We start from the raw sequence: 11,821 nt of genomic DNA, 5'->3' as shown, positions 1-11,821 counted from the left end.
TATGATTATTGTTGCTGCTTGACATTCAGCATAGTGTATTGGGATGTTTTGCACTGGGTATTTTATTCTAGTCAGAACTAGTTGTCACAGCATGTTTGCTAAATAATCTAATTAAGATGTGTTAGTGTGGCCTCAGAGAGAAAAAGAGATCAAATAAAGTACATATGCAATGTACTCATTATAAATTTGCTTTCAGATCCAGACACACACAGCAGGGTATTTTTACATAGACATTGGCATGTGCTGCTTTTTACAGATCTTTCTGCTTGACAAAAGTTTGCTTGTGAAAAGAAAAAAAAAAGAAGTAGTTTAGTGTAGTGTAAAAAAAGTAACTTTAGTGTATTTTTAACCTAAATATATGTAAATATATGTATTTTATTTCAAACAGTTAATTACAATTAAATGAAAATGTTTTATTGTTTAAATTTATATTAAATGCAATTAGCTGAACTTGTGCATCTTTTAAAGTGCATCTTTATAATTCCATGATTGCCTCTATTGTCTTTTAAATGTGGTTGAAGTTTACGGTCAAGTATACTGACAAGCACTTAGAGTATGACTACTAATTACTAAATTTTGTTTCTCTTAAAACTTGTATTTTTTTATTTTTATTTTTTAAATGGGAAACGACTCCAGGTGGGATGATTGTCTAAAACCCATATAGAATCATGCAATTCATTAAAATTAATTCCATCACTGATGCCTCAAAAAGACATGCTTGTAAGAAGAGTTGGTGATGAAGGTGATGGTTTGAACTCTGACGTGGTCAAGGAGCTGATCTGATCTGATGCTTCAAGCCAAAAAAATTGATGGAGGGTTTGGTTATGACTAAGCATTCATCTTTGATGAATTTAAAATAAGATTTAAAATATTCATGCTGGCTGCTTCAATATCCCATGTCTGGAATGTTTTGGTACACAGAGACTGCTGTCATTCTTAAGTTTCAGCTTATTCCCTCTGTGAACCAGTTTTATTCTGTCTCTCTGCAACATGCACGAGAGGACCAGACAAGGGATGCAATGAAGCTTGGTGTTTCCTTCCAAGGATTGGGGTCTGCATATTCACAATATGTGCCCTCTCATGCACATTGACCTAAGGTTCACAGCTAAGGTTTCTCAGCCGGGTCCTGCTGAGGTACATTCTCAATATGTTGGCCCAGAAATGGTCTCTCATAGAAATGCATAGAAAACAGCAGAAGAGCATATGCTGGTCTCCGGATTCGATTCAACAAGTTTCATTGTGTTTAAGCAGTAACAGATCCATTGCACACACTTTGTCTCTCTCATGTTCTGCATATGTTGTTAACAGAACACAGGAGACTTGGTCTCAATTCATGGAGAGTTCAGAAGGACAATGTCTGCCCTCATTTGATTAAGTCTCAGTGTAGCACGGTATGAATCCAGTGCATTGCCCTGTAGGTATTTTCTACAAGAGCATTTTCTCACTTGTGTATGTCATGGTTATTGATGCTGAGCATGTTCCTATAATAAGCGTCTCTTTTGGGAAATGCTTGATTGTCTCGGTTTAAGACAACTTGAGAAGTGCAGGCATGTCGGTGAGATCTTCCTATTTTGGACCTAAGGTTATTTCCTCTTCGCTTTCACTTTTTGTCTTTTTAGAATTTCAAATGGCAAATTACTGTATTTCAACTGTGAAAATTAACTGAACGATGATAAATGTGACCATGACCATGCCTTTAGAATGTTAAGGATTTGCACTGACTAAATGAGCTGGCTGTTTAATTCTGACCAGTTGTTTGTTTGATCATCAGCCATAGTAGAGGTTCTGATACTACAAACCAAATATTGTTGCATTGGGGAATGCTATGTTGAAAGCCTATGAGATGCATGCTTTGACTTGGTCAGAGGTTGTCACTCTGTCTGCGCAACTGCGCAAGTGTCAGTAATTATACTTATAATTATACAGTAATTATACAGAGTGACCTCCATAATTATTAAATTGAAGAAGTTTGGGAGAAGGACTACAATAGGAGAAGTGACCAAGCACCTGATTGAGCTGCAGAGATCATGTGATGAGATGGGAGGAACTTGCAGAAGATCAACCATCACTGCAACACTTTACCAGTCTTTATGCTTTATGACAGACTGGATTAACCCTAACCCTATATATACCCTAACCCCATATGACAGCCTGCTTGGGGGGTCGGGGGTGTTTGGTGGAGGGAGAATAATAAATAAATAAACAAATTCACAAATAAAAGACCTAAGGGTCTCTCAGATTCTCTGGTCTGATGAACCTCAATTTCTAGCATCACGTATTGGAGGAAACCAGGCACCACTCATCACCTGCGCAATAACACTGCAACATTGAAGCATTGCAGTGGTAGCATCATGCTGTATGGGTATCTTTCAATGGCAGGGACTGGGGAACTGGGGAGGCTGAATGCAGCAAAATACAAAGATATACTTAATTAAAAATAAAAATAAATTTGTTATAAGGCTGCAACATAAACATCTGGGGAAAAAGAAAGAGTCTGAACGCAATAGATATTATGATTAATTCTGAATACATAGACAATTATGTGTGATTGTTGATCTCAAGGGAGAAAAACACAGGAATGACATTAATTTTAAAAGCTTTTGATCTAACACTAGCAGCATTATCAAATGGGTCAGAATAAAGGAAACAATCTGAAAAAAAGGTTATGTCTTTGCTTATATCAGAAGCTGATCTCTGTTTGTAGTCTTCATTATATTGATCGAAGCTATGCTAGCTGCCCTCGTACAGTTCTAATCAATCTCACATACACATTACATTCAAACTGGTTTAATGAAGCAAGTGAAGTCAGATGCATAAAGATGACACTATAGCTTCAAAACATAGTGTGTTACTTTGCTGTTTTCTGTCTAGAAAACATTTCAGCACCTCATTAATTATTTGAACAGCTCTTCATGGACAATAGGTGGATTTTTACATTACTTTTACTTCTAGTTTAAGAAAATTTAAATTTGCCCATACTACTCTTTTCTCATACTGTTATTTAGCCTACTAATCAGTAGGATGGTCACCATATTCAAATGCCATATTCAACATATATGCTGTCTACACCGGATGATCAGTGTTGCCACTATTGAGAGGTGCTATTGTATTTCATGATGTACTACATATGCTTGCACAACTTCAAATAACAGTGTAAAGTGATTTGGAACATTTGTTTTCATACATTCAGCATTGTCCACAAAGGACTCTGAGTCAATGATAAAGAGAAAAATACATTTGAATGCATCCATTTTCTTCCAATTAAAACAATGCAAATAATGACATTATCAGTCCGCAATTACTTAAATTACTCTCTGCACTCAGATTTTCACTGTCGGTTTGTAATTTTAGTTATAGTGTCCAGTGAATTATGGCAGAATTGTATCCTGCAGTCTTCTGCAAATGCTGTGAGGCTGTCAAAACAGTTTTTTTTTTCATGTGGGCTGTAGATGAGCACTTGTTACTGTCATACCTGAATCAGGCTGCCTGGTGAAGTTGAGCTGTACCTGTCATTCTCACCCCTCAATGACCTTGCTGTATCTTATCCAACTTTCATCTACTGTCAAACACTCTCTGTAGGTTCCCATATTGGATATTATTTCTGTGTGTGTGTGTGTGTGTGTGAGAGAGAGAGAGAGAGAGGGTGGGGGGGACCATAGGATGTGTAAGTGTGTCGTTTAAGATTTAGCAGATTGCATTGGTTGTTACCAAAAAAAAAACAAAAAAATGTTGCAAACTTGAAAAGGCATTTGCATCCCAATTTAATTTTATAATCTGGCAAATTGTCCAAATTAAACAAAATATTAAAGTAGAGCATTTAGATTTATGGCATTTATTATATTGTGTGATTACATTTGTGAAAAAGTTTAAATGTTTGTGTGTGTGTGTGTGTGTGTGTGTGTGCGCAAAATAAGTACAGAAATGTTTATTAAAAGTAGTAGAGACATGAATTTTTTGATTTTATGTTTAATTATGAATAATGCTTAATCACCAGATCAGTCTGTGGCACTGCTCAGGTGTTATGAGAGCCCTGGTTGCTCTGATAGTTGCCTTCAGCTCTTCTGCATTGTTGAGTCTGGCATTTCGCATCTTACTTTTCACAATACACCATAGATTTTCTATGGGGTTAAGGTCAGGCGAGTTTGCTAGTCAATTAAGAACAGGAATACCATGGTCCTTAAAACAAGTACTGGTACCTTTGGCTGCAGGTGTCAAGTCCTGTTGGAAAATGAAATCTGCATCTCCATAAAGTTGGTCAGCAGCAGGAACCATGAAGTTCTCTAAAACTTCCTGGTATACAGCCACAATTACCTTGGACCTCAGAAAACACAGTGGACCAACACCAGCAGGTGACATGGCAAACCCAAACCATCACTGACTGTGGAAACTTTACACTGGACCTCAAGCAACATGGATTGTGTGTCTCTCCCTTTCTTCCTACAGACTCTGGGACCCTGATTTCCAAAGGAAATGCTAAATTTACTTTCATCAGAGAACATAACTTTGGATCACTTATCAGCAGTCCAGTCCTTTTTGTCTTTAGCCCAGGCGAAACACATCTGAGGCTGTCTGTTGTTCAATAGTGGCTTGAAAAAAAGGAATGCGACAGCTGAAACCCATGTCTTGCATATGTCTGTGCGTAGTGGTTCTTGAAGCACTGACTCCAGCTGCAGTCCACTCTTTGTGAATTTCCCCCACATTTTTTAATGGGTTTTGTTTCACAATCCTCTCCAGGGTGCGGTTATCCCTATTGCTTATACACTTTTTTTCTACCAAATCTTTACCTTCCCTTCACCTCTCTATTAATGTGCTCGGACACAGAGCTCTGTGAACAGCCAGCCTCTTTTGCAATGACCTTTTGTGTCTTGTCTTTTGTGGTCGTCTTTTGGACAACAGTCGAGTCAGCAGTCTTCCCCATGATTATGTAGTCTACAGAACTAGACTGAGAAACTATTTAAAGACCTTTGCAGGTGTTTTGAGTTAATTAGCTGATTAGATTGTGCACCACGTGTCTTCAATATTGAACCTTTTCACAATATTCAAATTTTCTGATATACTGAATTTGGGATTTTCCTTAGTTGTCAGTTATAATCATCAAAATTAAAAGAAATAAACTTTTGAAATATATCAGTTTGTGTATAATGAATGAATATAAAGTTTTACTATTTGAATGGAATTAGTGAAATAAATCAACTTTTTTATTTCAACTTTACATATATACTGCCCTCCAAAAGCATTGGAACAGTAAAGACAAAATTACTTTCTCTACTGTGGAGTCAAGACATTTGCATATATGATTAAAAGATGACAATGCGGCCAAGTCAAGTCAAGTCACCTTATGTTTAAGAGTTTTTTAATACACGGGAAATTCCTGACATTAAACAAATAACCATTTACAAGTTTGGGAATTTTGCATTGCTAGAAAAAAATGCTTACTTGTTAGGTGAGGTTTTCTCATTACATTTGGACAATTTCCTATTAATTCAGTAGAATATATGGGAATACTAGGGAATACCCAATATGGTGGTACGGTAGCATCATTTTTATGATGTCATGAGCAATCCAGTTCCCTTTCAAGGGAACTTCAAACTGCATCCTTTAGGGGTGGCTATGGGAAAAACTACACTGAAAAAACACCAACGAGTTGGCTGGCAACAGCCCCTGACGTCACTAACACATCCTCTTCTTCGTCTTCATCGACTGTTTTGTTCCTAGTGTGCATCTGAATGACCAAAGTAAGAGCGATCGTTCTCTGATTATCATGGCATCCACTAGCAAGGTATTTAGACAGTGTGTACATCCGTGTCTGCGTTATTTGACACCTGATGACACACACAGTCTTTGTGTCTTTTGTTTGGGTGAAGAGCACACATCCAATATCCTTGAGGGTTCGGTCTGTGTGCATTGCGAGCATTTGTCTCTTTTTACGAGGAAAGAAGGACAGCCATCTGCTTCCCGCTGTTCAGGACCCGCCGCTGCTGAGGCATGGAGGAAAGTGAGCTCATGGGGATCGCAGGTGGGTCTCGCTGAGGAGTTTAGAGAGGATGTTTTGTCACTAACACTTTCTGACACTGAATGTTATTGCTCTGCTGGGTTCTACCAGGAAGAGCAGGAGATGTCTTAGGGTGGCGAAGAAGCTGAGGCTAAGCCTTCTCAATCCTCCTGTCCTGCGTATGTGGAGCTGTTGGAGGTTATGGATCGTGCCATGGCAAAGTTGGACTTGCCATGGAAGTGTGCCAGCAAAGTGATGCCGCGAAATTGCCTCGACAAGTGTTACTTGTCTGACCATAGCCCTGCAGCTCAGGTGAGCCTTCCATTTTTGCCTGATCTACATGCAGAATTCGAATGGATGTTTTTTTCCCACATCCATCGGTTTCAGCATACGAATTATACCAACATCGAGGCAATGCGTGAAAGCAGCTATGAGAGGATGCCCCCTGTAGAAGAGACGCTGGCTAGCTATCTCTCTGTGGGGAAAAATCCTCTCTTAAATCTCCCTCTTTGCCATCAAAGCCCCTCCAGGGTACATCCTACTCAAATGGCTGATCTGATGAAGGACCTGGATAAAGGTGCAGGTAGCCGAGCTGCGCCGCACCACAGATCTCTCTCCATGCTACCAAGCAGGCAGCGTCTACCATGGGCAGGTATATAGCAGCCATGGTGGTAATGGAGAGGCATCTGTGGGTGAACCCTGGAAGAATCTGGAAGAATGGGGCTTTCTTCTCGATGCTCCGGTAGCGAGGGAGGCGAGGGTGTGCTCAGCTGCCTTCAAATACTTAATTCCACAAAGGTCCAGGTCCAAGCCCGAACAACATAGGGGTCTTGGCCCATCTCAATCTGAGGATCAAAGACAGCACAGAAGACTAGTGTCACAACTCGCGCTCCTCCCCCACCTGCAGGGTAGGGAGTAAGAGGATTCATGGGTCATGAGGAGGCAAGCAGGACCTAAGGGATGTGATCCAGTCGAGGTAGCGTTCTCGTCCGAATCTGAGCATTACCTAGGTATCTACTTGTTCCCTTTAGGGGTTTTTAACTTCTGCGTTTATCCTCCCCTTCCTAATTCCCCTGTAACCACCAGCTCTCCACCTGATCTAGGTTAAGTGGAAACTTAACAGTCTTCTATGCTAGACCTATGATGTTTTTGACTGGTTCTATGTTCATAGCAACCACCTTAACCACCTTGATGGTCCGGACTGAAAAGAGGCATCCATTGAGCGGGGCTCCAGCATGGGAGGGTGGGTGACTATGTAACCCTTTCTGTATATACTTATATGTGTGTTAAATTGCTGGTGTTTATGTATCTACTAATAAACTTTGTGAGTTTCCTTTGCCATGCTCAGCTACAGTGTTTACTAAACACTTGTCAGCACCAGCTGTCTGGCTTTATGTTCCGATATTAGGCGGCCGAGATCACAGGTTTCTGCGGGAGCCTCCTTGATCATCAGGCCTGGCACATCACTGCAGGGAATTTCATGGATGTCCGGGGGGCATCCTGGCCGCTTAGTTGTGCTGTCGCATCCAGTGGGAAGTGGAGGTGGCAGTTACAGAAGACTTCTTGTATATGCTGCCTCAGGTGATGCTCCCCTCGCTAGAAGTTTGAAAATTTGAACTTGCCCCTCCCATGTGGTTCAGCGCCTTTGCGATGCTTAGGAACCTTTAGGTACCCACGCTAAGCTCTGTGTACTTTCTGAAAATCACATGGTGGTGAGTGTGCACGTAAACATTTGCCCAATTTCTAAAATCCACGTGAGTGGTAAGTGTGCACGCAAGACATTGCACACTTTTTGAAATCCTGTACAGTAAGGGTTACACGCTCAGCTTCGGCCCCTTTCTTGAGATGATTAGAGCTTGGTTCCTTGGGCTCCATTCAGCCAGTGTGTATTTGTTTATACACTTCAAGCATTGCTTCCCTCAACATGAGGGGGTATTTGGGCGATTGTCATGGTAGTTTAGAAGAGCTCCCCTTTTCCAAAAAGGGTCACCTATGAATGATCTATTCTCTTTCTGAATTTGGAGTTCTCCTCTCATATGAGACTGAGTTCTTTGTTCTTTACCCAGAGTGCTCCAGCATTATTTCCACAGATCGAGTTGATGACTTTCAAACATGTTGTTTTGAGATGCACCATTCCATCTATGAGCTGCTCTGAGTGCCACGAGAGCTCCTCCTTAGAACATCATTTGAAAATCCATGCTATGGTAAGTGTGCATGTGAAGTCTTTGTGCACTTTCTAAAATCCACACTGTGGTAAGTTCACACGCTAGTGCCCTGCGAGGTGTTTCCCATAGCAAACCCTAAAGGACACAGTGTCTCGTTCCCTACTCAGAGAATGCCTCTAGGTTACGAATGTAATCCTAGTACTTCGAAGGAACAAGACCTAGTGCCTGCGTCGAACGCTTAGGGAAAACAACTTTGACAAGATCAACTGAATATCATGTGCAATCTGTCCAATGGAAGGGCGTGACGTTACGGCGGGGTGACGTAGCGACCAGGAAGCTATAAAGGCACGTGCCATGCAGCTGACTTCAGCTTCAAGTAGGGAAGCAAGTGCCGGCAGGGGTGCCAGGAGTATGGCTATGTGACGCAGCATCTCATTCCTTCGAGGAACTAGGGTTACATTCGTAACCTAGAGGCGTTCCTCTTCAGGAATGAGACGCTGCGTGTAACGCTTTGGGGAACGATGTGCCAACGCTGCGAGACTTCCAAGCAAATGTAAAGGGTGTGGACCATCCCGCAGCGTTGCAGATGTCCAAGAGGGACACACCTGCTAGAAAGGCCTTAGAGGCAGCCATACCCCGAACCTTGGCTCCCAAAGGAGGTGGAAGACCAGAGGACTCATAGGAGACGTTGATAGCAATGACTATCCAACGACTTAGGGTCTGCTTAGAGGCGGGAAAACCCTTTTTAGGAGGACCGTAGCAAACAAGCAATTGGTCTGATTTTCTCCACAGGGCAGCTCTGTGGACATATGCGTCCAGCACTTGAGTTACTGAGGACTGAAGCGGGGTGTCCAGGAGGCAGACCCTGTCCCGTTCTCTTATTTGAGACAGGGTCAGCCACAAATGCCTCTCCGTGCACCAATCCGGAGCATCGCTCTGTAACCTCGCTCTTCGACCCCAGCGACATTGTCAAGTCAAGTCAAGTCACCTTTATTTATATAGCGCTTTAACCCCTTTACGTGCAAACATCGCCGACGGCCCCAGTTTATTATTGTTTCACTTTCACAGCACATTAAACATCACTGTCTTACTTCATCTGGAAAACTGTGCGACAATTGAAAGTTTAAAGACTCTAGCTTCGATATTTGACCAATATTTTGATAAAACATTGTTGCAGTGACAGATATTTAGTGATTTATGTCAGGAGTGCAAAATAATAAATCCGTATTATGCCACATTTTGAATAGAAATTCACCACTCACTCATATTCAGTCACGTCAGCAGCGGTTTATTTGTGTTCACATAGACTCACTGAACAGCGTCAATAAGGATTTATAGACAAAAGATGCATATCTGCGGAGATATATGGATATATTTACTGATGTTTACTTCATATTTCTTCAGACAGAATCGTCATTTCTATTCATTTTCCACGGATTTACGCGATCTGATGATAAACAGCCTCTCCCAGCGATCTGTGTATGTGTTCGCTATGTTGTCAGCTCGTGCTGTGTGTGACTCAGACTCCGATTGGGCCTTCCCAATGTGAATCTTAGAGTGTCATATATGGACACCGCCCCATCGTGTCACATGCTTCCTGCACACTTCCTGGTAGTTATCTGGCCAAAACAACACTGAAACACCTCTGTACACACAAAATATCCGAATAATAAACCCGCGATTACGATAGTAAAGCTTGGTATGAGAATTTATTGAGACTGAAGTGAGATCACTGCTTTGTTGCTTTGTAAAGCCTGAAAAAACACAATCAAGGCTAATAAAGGTGGAATAAAAACAAAAGAATAATGATAAAAGAATAATGCGGATAATGTGTCATACCTGGCGGAGGTGTGAAAGACTCGTTTGGTGAGAACAATAGAATAATGGGCAGCTTTCAACAGTGAAACATACACAAAGAGCACAGGAATGTTTACATGTGAGATCTTATAGAGATGACAAGTGCCATAAATCAATCTGATTAACCTTCTCTAAAAACACACATGACATGGCCTTAGAAAATATTTCATAAAATTCACAGTTTTACAGATTTGATTATGAAATTGTTAATGAAGTTTTGGAAGACTTGTGGCCTTAGCTACACTGTGTTTTCAAACTCATTTCCTACATCAACATTTTTTTAAATACATTTAAAACATATGTTTTTTATATTTTTATTTTTGTTTTTATGTTTGAGCTTATATATCTCTATTATCATAACAGTCTGAGTGATTCTGATTCCTGAACAGTAAACTTTAAAGTGTCAGCTTTGTGAACAAAGGTTGATTATGTATCTAGTCAGAAAGAATCATGAGCAGAAACCTTTTTATTTTGGGTATGTAATTTCGGTCTCCATGCCAAAAAAGGGGGGTTACTAGTAAGGGGTTAAACAAAATACATTGCGTCAAAGCAACTGAACAACATTCATTAGGAAAACAGTGTGTCAATAATGCAAAATGATAGTTAAAGGCAGTTCATCATTGAATTCAGTGATGTCATCTCTGTTCAGTTAAATAGTGTCTGTGCATTTATTTGAATCAAGTCAACGATATCCCTGTAGATGAAGTGACCCCAACTAAGCAAGCCAGAGGCGACAGCGGCAAGGAACCGAAACTTCATTAGTGACAGAATGGAGAAAAAAACCTTGGGAGAAACCAGACTGAGTTGGGGGGCCAGTTCTCCTCTGACCAGACGAAACCAGCAGTTCAATTCCAGGCTGCAGCAAAGTCAGATTGTGCAGAAGAATCATCTGTTTCCTGTGGTCTTGTCCTGGTGGTCCTCTGAGACAAGGTCTTTACAGGGGATCTGTATCTGGAGCTCTAGTTGTCCTGGTCTCCTCTGTCTTTCAGGGCAGTAGACATCCTTTCTAGGTGCTGATCCACCATCTGGTCTGGATACGTACTGGATCCGGGTAACTGCAGTGACCCTCTGATCTGGATACAGACTGGATCTGGTGGCTACGGTGACTTCAGAATAAGAGAGAAACAGACAAATATTAGTGTAGATGACATTCTTCTAATGATGTAGCAAGTACATAGGGTGTTATAGGAAGTGTTCCCGGTTCCGGTTTACCTAATTAATGCAGCCTAAAAATCCTTTAACGGATTTGGATATTAAAAGCATATTAGTATGTTATGTGTAAGCCAGGTTAAAGAGATGGGTCTTTAATCTAGATTTAAACTGCAAGAATGTGTCTGCCTCCCGAACAATGTTAGGTTGGTCATTCCAGAGTTTAGGCGGCAAATAGGAAAAGGATCTGAGAGTAATACTGAGAGTCAGGGCCGAAAAGACGGGTGGAATAAGGATGATTCCACGATCTCGCCATCTCTTCATGGAGATCGGGAAAGAAAGGAAGGCTCCGGGATGGAGGTGGATGCCTTGGCCACAGAAAGCATTCATCTTAGTTTTATTCTTCTGTGGCTCAGATTTTTTCTCGGCAGGTCAATCGATCTTTAATTTATGAACTGCATGAGTAACCACCTCCAACAGCTCCTCATACTGGGGTGATAGGGGTGGCGAATCCCTACTAATTGTTTCCACATCCACCTCATCAGACGACGAGAGGTGGAGTGTCGACCCTTCGCCCTGGGGGGAAGAAACTGATGAGCGTGTTTCCAATCCGAGGGTTTGGATGAGGAAGAAGATAAGGACTGGCCCGTCTCCATAG

Source organism: Carassius gibelio, chromosome A19 (assembly GCF_023724105.1).
Source record: "Carassius gibelio isolate Cgi1373 ecotype wild population from Czech Republic chromosome A19, carGib1.2-hapl.c, whole genome shotgun sequence".
In the NCBI taxonomy this organism is placed as follows: Eukaryota; Metazoa; Chordata; class Actinopteri; order Cypriniformes; family Cyprinidae; genus Carassius; species Carassius gibelio.
Note: the sequence above shows the minus strand (reverse complement) of the source record.